The 6321-nt window shown below is 33.5% G+C and overlaps 1 long non-coding RNA gene across 1 annotated transcript in view; it reads left to right on the plus strand.

Moving 5' to 3' along the window:
* The first annotated feature begins 102 nt into the window (after positions 1 to 102).
* The window catches only part of LOC108527854 (uncharacterized), a 24492-nt gene continuing 18273 nt past the window's right edge, over positions 103 to 6321 (plus strand). The window contains exons 1-4 of the long non-coding RNA XR_001884955.1: positions 103 to 265; positions 2770 to 2844; positions 3005 to 3079; positions 3449 to 3529. This is a non-coding gene — a long non-coding RNA (uncharacterized LOC108527854). The remainder of the gene's footprint in view (positions 266 to 2769; positions 2845 to 3004; positions 3080 to 3448; positions 3530 to 6321) is intronic.

Consider the following 6321-nt stretch of genomic DNA (forward strand, 5'->3'; position numbering starts at 1 on the left):
TTGCATTCTTTATTAGTCTAATTGGGCTGACATAATTTAAAACACAGACTGCGTGGTTTAAATAACAGAATTTTATTTTCTCATGGTTCTGGAGGCTGGAAGTTCAGGGTCAAGGAATCAGAAGAGTTGTTTTCTGGCACAGTTTTCTTCCGCTCTTGGGCACATACCTCTTCTAGTGGTGTATTCACATGGACTTTCCTCTGTGTGTGCAGTGAAGGAGAGAGACAGACAGAGAGAAAGAGATCTGCTAATTCGTCCTCTTCTTGTAAGTACACCAGTCCTAATGGATGAGGTCTCTAACCTTTTGACATCATTTAACCTTAATTACTTCTTAAAGCCCCTATTCCCAATTACAGTTACATTGGGGGTCAGAGATTCAACACACAAATTTTGAGGAGAAAAAAATCAGTCCATTATATATTGTCTTGTGTTTACTTCAGAAGAATTTACTTAACTTTTCAAAATATTTTCTCTCTTTTTTTTTTTTAGGAAAAAAAATATTTCTATTGACCTTATGCTAAATTCACTGAAACCCTGTTCTGTTCTCTCCATTCTTATTACATTCATTCAGTGAAGAATTCTGGCTTTTTTCCTTCCACATATTGCATTTTTTAAATTCCAAAATTGCAATTGGATTCTTTGTAAAATTTCTATTACTGTGCTGTAATTTTCTGACTGGGTCATCTAAATTCTGTCTTTATTGGGTTTCTTATTTTCTGGATAGTCATATTTTCCTTTGTCTTCCGTTGCTGACTAATTTTAACTTCTTTCTTGGACAATGAGGGATTGATATTTGATGGAATCTCTAGGTTCTGGCATGTATGCACTTTCTATAAATATTGATTTTGTTGTTAAACAAACATTCAATTTACCCAAGATGCAGCTTTATCTCTGCTGTGTTGACAAAAGCTCAAATATCAGTTCATTCTTTCTGGCCTTATCTATGGTACTAGGGTTGAGGTATACCACAAAACTTCAAAATTTAGGGATCGCTCACAAACTCTTGCAAAGTTTACAAACAGATCTGGTTCTATTCCTTTTGAGTGCTACCCTATCCAATAATTTTTTTTCCTCTCGCTGTCAGTGACTCTGGCAGAGCAAACTCTGTCTTCTGTTTTTTAAGAATTTAAGCTTGTGGGTTCTTAGTATTATTCTGTTTCTGATGAGAAGACTGGGATCAAACTTTAAGAAATAAATTTGGAAGTAATACTGCTCAATTCCATCTTTTCTTCCATTTACCAATATCTAAGTGCTTTTGGGTTTTTTTTTTTTTTTTTTTACATTTAGATACCTTTTTGTTTACAGGAATGTATAGGTTTTACCTGTAGAATGAGTGGTCTAATAGGATTTCTTCACCAATGTCCAGAAGCTCCACTGATCAAGCACTTTTATTAAAAAAAAAAGGTAAACTAGGTCTGTATTAATATGTGTTCAATATTTTTGTCACTAAAGAATGTACACCTCATACTCCAAACATATTATATAGTGTAAAAATATCTACAATATAATCATAATTTAATTAAGATCATTACATAATACATAGTTGTAACTTGATTCTACTTAGTTCTACCAAGTATGATTAAAATACCTGAAAAAATAAACAATAATGATTCGCTGTACATTTTCTTATATTTTAAATCATGTTATATTTTAAATCAATAAATATGTTATGTTTATACCATTTTGAAACAATTAAAATCTAAATGATCAAAAACAATAGGATGTAAAAAACATCACTAAATGTTAAGGAAGTTATTTAGTTATTTCAATATTCCAGAGTAGAAAGAGATGGAAATACCCTAAATTAGGATGGTGGGAGTACAAAATAATATGAATATTAGAGAGCCAATAAAATAAAATAAGAAGGAAGAGCCATAAATTGAACAGGACAGTTGGAAAAGAGGTTAAGTGACAAAGATGATGGAAGTTTTACTCGTGATTTCTGCACATACTGAATCCAGAATCTATTCCGTGGAAGCCTAAATTGGAATAAGTCTGATGGGGGTCCCATGGTAGTAAAACACGTGGTGTTGTTTCATTGGTTTAGTAAGATGTGCTGAAGCAACAATCATGCATACATTTTACCTGTTTGTTGGAGATTCAATCTGCAGCTTAGATGTGTGATAATTGCATAGAGGTGACATCTGAAGCTACTTAATTGGTTTAAACTCATTGAGGGGAAAAGTACAAAAAAATGAAGAAACCCATATCTACACATCCATTTATCCTCTAAAAGAACAAAATTAAACACGCATATACAGGTGAGCTATATGAATCTAAAAAAGTATATGCACAGCACCTGTATCTTGTCAGATACAAAGTTAAAAACCTGGACCAATTATAGGCTGCTGTAATATGACATATGAGTAAAAGAAGATTTTTTTTCTCTTCTTTTTTTTTTTGAGATACTCGCTCTGTCACCCAGGCTGGAGTGCAGTGCATGATCTCAGCTCACTGCAACCTCCACCTCCAGGGCTCAAGTGATTCTCCTTGTTCAGCCTCCCAAGTAGCTGGGATTACAGGCACACATCACTATGCCCAGTTAATTTTTGTATCTTCAGTAGAGGCGGGATTTCAACCATGTTGTCCAGGCTGGTCTCAAACTCCTGGCCTTAAGTGATCTCCCTCAGCCTCCCAAAGTGTTGGGATTACAGGCGTGAGCCACTGCACCTGGCTACAAGGTAATATTTCCAAAATGCAAGAATTTTTGCTCTGTTAAAGTGTTTAAATTGTGAATTACAAAGTGTCCTTATTTTTTCCATTTTGCAGTGAGGAATAAAAAGTGTCTGGGAATGGGATAGAAAGGAGGACAATGACAGTGGAGAAAAGTATAAAGAGCTTCAGGTACAATCAGATTTCTTCTCAAGATATCTAGCTACCCCAGAGGCAGTTTGGAAACCACAGCAAGCTTCATTTGTGCATATTTATTTATGGTCTATCCAAGGACAAAATTTTCCACACACTTATCTTTGTATATTGTCTTTACTTATCTCTGTCTCATCAGGGGTCCTTCAGTGAAACTTGGCTATTTTCCTGATGGAGTACACAATCTATTTCCAAACTATACATCTCACAAATGGTAAGGAGTAAATCAGTCACTCTATGTTTAATTGAAGTACTATATGTGTATTCATAGGTATTACAAGTGAAATATTTTAGCAGTGCCAAGTACTTCCTGAAAGTGCCATTCAGACATATGGTACAATATGTTTATACCTATTGCAGACCATCTGTTGTCTAGGCTCAACTGAGCATTTATTTTACTTTTAATTCACAAAGAAAATGGAAAATAGAACTGGTCCATGTACCATAATTTGGCAGAGTTTTAAGCAGGTGCAAATTCAATAAGAAAACATATTTAAAACTACAGAAACCTCACTTATTCTGTCCCCTTGTGGATATATAGGTTTTCCAAATCAACACAAATTTTTTATCCCTTTATGCTTAGGTCTGTTGCAGTGTGTAATGGGGTCAGGTGGGATGAAACTGATTGAGAAAGCAGAGAAATATATATGCTTTTACTGAAAAAGTAAGTAATGTCTATAATAATATGTGTAATGCAATTTTATTGGTGTATCAAGTGTTATATTTATAGGGAAGATAACAGTTATGAAGACTTTATTATTTTTAACCAATTTTGCTTTTGCTTTTAATATTTTACGTATACATAGAATAAAATATAATGTAAAATTTTCATAGACAAAGTCATCTTATTTAAAATGTGAATATTTATCAGAAACCAAACCATAGACATACAGCTGAACAAAGAAAATGACAATATATTCACATAACAAAGCATGTATCTCAGTAATTAATTTAATTCTTAACTTTGATATGAAAGGTTTTTTGGGGGGTTTTTGTTTGTTTGTTTGTTTGTTTGAGACGTAGTCTCGCTCAGTCGCCCAGGCTGGAGGGCAGTGGCGCGATCTCCGCTCATGCAAGCTCCGCCTCCTGGGTTCACGCCATTCTCCTGCCTCGGCCTCCCAAGTAGCTGGGACTACAGGCGCGCGCCGCCACACCCGGCTAATTTTTTGCATTTTTAGTAGAGATGGGGTTTCACCGTGTTAGCCAGGATGGTCTTGATCTCCTGACCTCGTGATCCGCCTGCCTCGGCCTCCCAAAGTGCTGGGATTACAGGCATGAGCCACCGTGCCCGGCCCGATATGGAAGTATTTTTTAATGACAGTTATTTGCAGAACTGATCAGATGCTCTTCTAATTACTAAATTTCAGTAACTATCTCAAGTAATATTTTTGGCTGAATTTTGCTATATTGTAACATTATCTATAGAATCATTGTAATACCAAGGCTATTGTTGCTGCCACAAATTATTTGAGTATTTGACTTGAATTCTCTTGAACCTTAAATTTTCTTCATTATCTGGGTTCATTAGGTAGGAATTGTTCAAGACATTTTCACTGAACAGAGTCCAACTACATAGTGGGTCAATAGGAGAAACTTACTCTTTTGAAAGAGTTTCTATACCATTCAGTCAATATTAATAAACATCTTATTTTTGAAAGGCACCATAATAAACATAAGTTGATACATAAAAATATAAGTTATTTATGAAATTTTTTCTCAAAGCCTGATGTCTGATAGATATATATCTATATAGTCTCACAAATAAGTAAATAAATGCATGAAGAAATATAAATGATATTGCATAATGAAATTCTAAATACATCATCAAAGACTAAGTAGAGTAAGTTTGTTTTAGCTCTAAAGTTGAGCACAACCACTGTGATATAAAACAGGAGGAGTCTAAAAAGGTTTAAGAAATTCTACTATAAAAGAGAGTTTTGAATGAGTGGTTGGATTTTGGCATGCTGAAATGGGGGAAAATGTATTTGGGATAAGAGACCGTGCAGATAAAAACATTAAGAGATTTTGTTTTACATGGTCCACTTAAATAAAAAAAGAAACACCTTTGCATTGCTTTTAATTCTCAGTACCTTTGAAGTTTACAATGAATCAATAGTTGAGCATATAAGTAAATAATGAGTGACACATTTAAAAACAGTGCCAAATCAAGGACACAATAATATAATCAGGATGGCAAATGGGTTTAATCTCATGGCCAGCTCCTGTCAATTAGTGATCTCCAAAAGCACAATCTTGAGAATCATTTTGGTTTTTTTTTGTTCAATGAAACTAAGCATAGTGATTGATTAATGTTGTTTTCCAAGGTCACTCAGTGCATTTTTCAATTCTACCTTTAATTTACAGCTTCAACTTTTCCCCTAATAATACTGACTATATATTTGGCATTAACAAGCTGAGCTTCTTTTCATAATAATTTATTTGCATTCAACCTTAATCAAAATGGGCTCAGAGGAATCACAGAATAGATTAAATCGATTAATTAAACATCCTGACTTTTCAAGAGACTGTTAGTATGCAAGTGGATTCCTCTGCTCTTCTCTAAAGTGGCCATTGGGGAGCAATTCAAGGCTTTAGCTTAATTCTAGGTATGAGAATAAAAGATAGGGCTGGAACGTTTTAGTGACAGTGTATCTGAATTGTACTTACTGGGAGATATGGGCTTGATCATTTGCTAATGAATCTCTGTCTCTAAACTGAATCATAGAAAAGACTGTTGCATTTTCTGCTCTTTTCTTTATACATTTTACTTATCCTATAATGTGTGTTTGCTCATATTATTTTGTAAAAGTAACACATCCAGCAAGAATAAGACATTATTCTGGAGCGTTATTATTCAGAACTCTAATCAGTAACCTTGATCTGGTTCCATATAATAGAGATATGTATGAGTCTAGCTGGATCTAAATTCAAAGCTTAAATAACACAAATTTTTAAATATAACCAAAATTTCCCCATTTCCCCAATTGAAAAATGTTGATAATCACAATATCTCCTTCACGAGAGTGTTGTAAGAATTAAATAAGCTTTAAAAATCCTTAGAATAGTACTTGACCTATAAGTACCACTCAATAAATGTTTAATATTATTTTTATTGTTATAATTGGGGCATTATAGCACAATGGTTAATAGCAGGGACTCTGGGGCCAAATGCAAGGGTTCAAATCCTGCCTCTTATTACCTGTGTGACCTTAGGCAAATTTAATTTAGAATTAAATTTAGAATAACCCTTATTGTAGAATTAAAAATACATGTAAGTAAATATATATATATATATTTAAACTCAATAGTTTTATATATTATATTTAATTTATAAATCATATCTAAAAACCTACATTTATGGGTATACCTGTAGTATGTGTGATTGCATATACATGTATATACACATACATAGCCTACAAATCTTACAATTATATATTGTATATGTAATATACATAT

This window comes from Rhinopithecus bieti, unplaced genomic scaffold (assembly GCF_001698545.2).
Source record: "Rhinopithecus bieti isolate Rb0 unplaced genomic scaffold, ASM169854v2 scaffold_4820, whole genome shotgun sequence".
NCBI classification, from domain to species: Eukaryota; Metazoa; Chordata; class Mammalia; order Primates; family Cercopithecidae; genus Rhinopithecus; species Rhinopithecus bieti.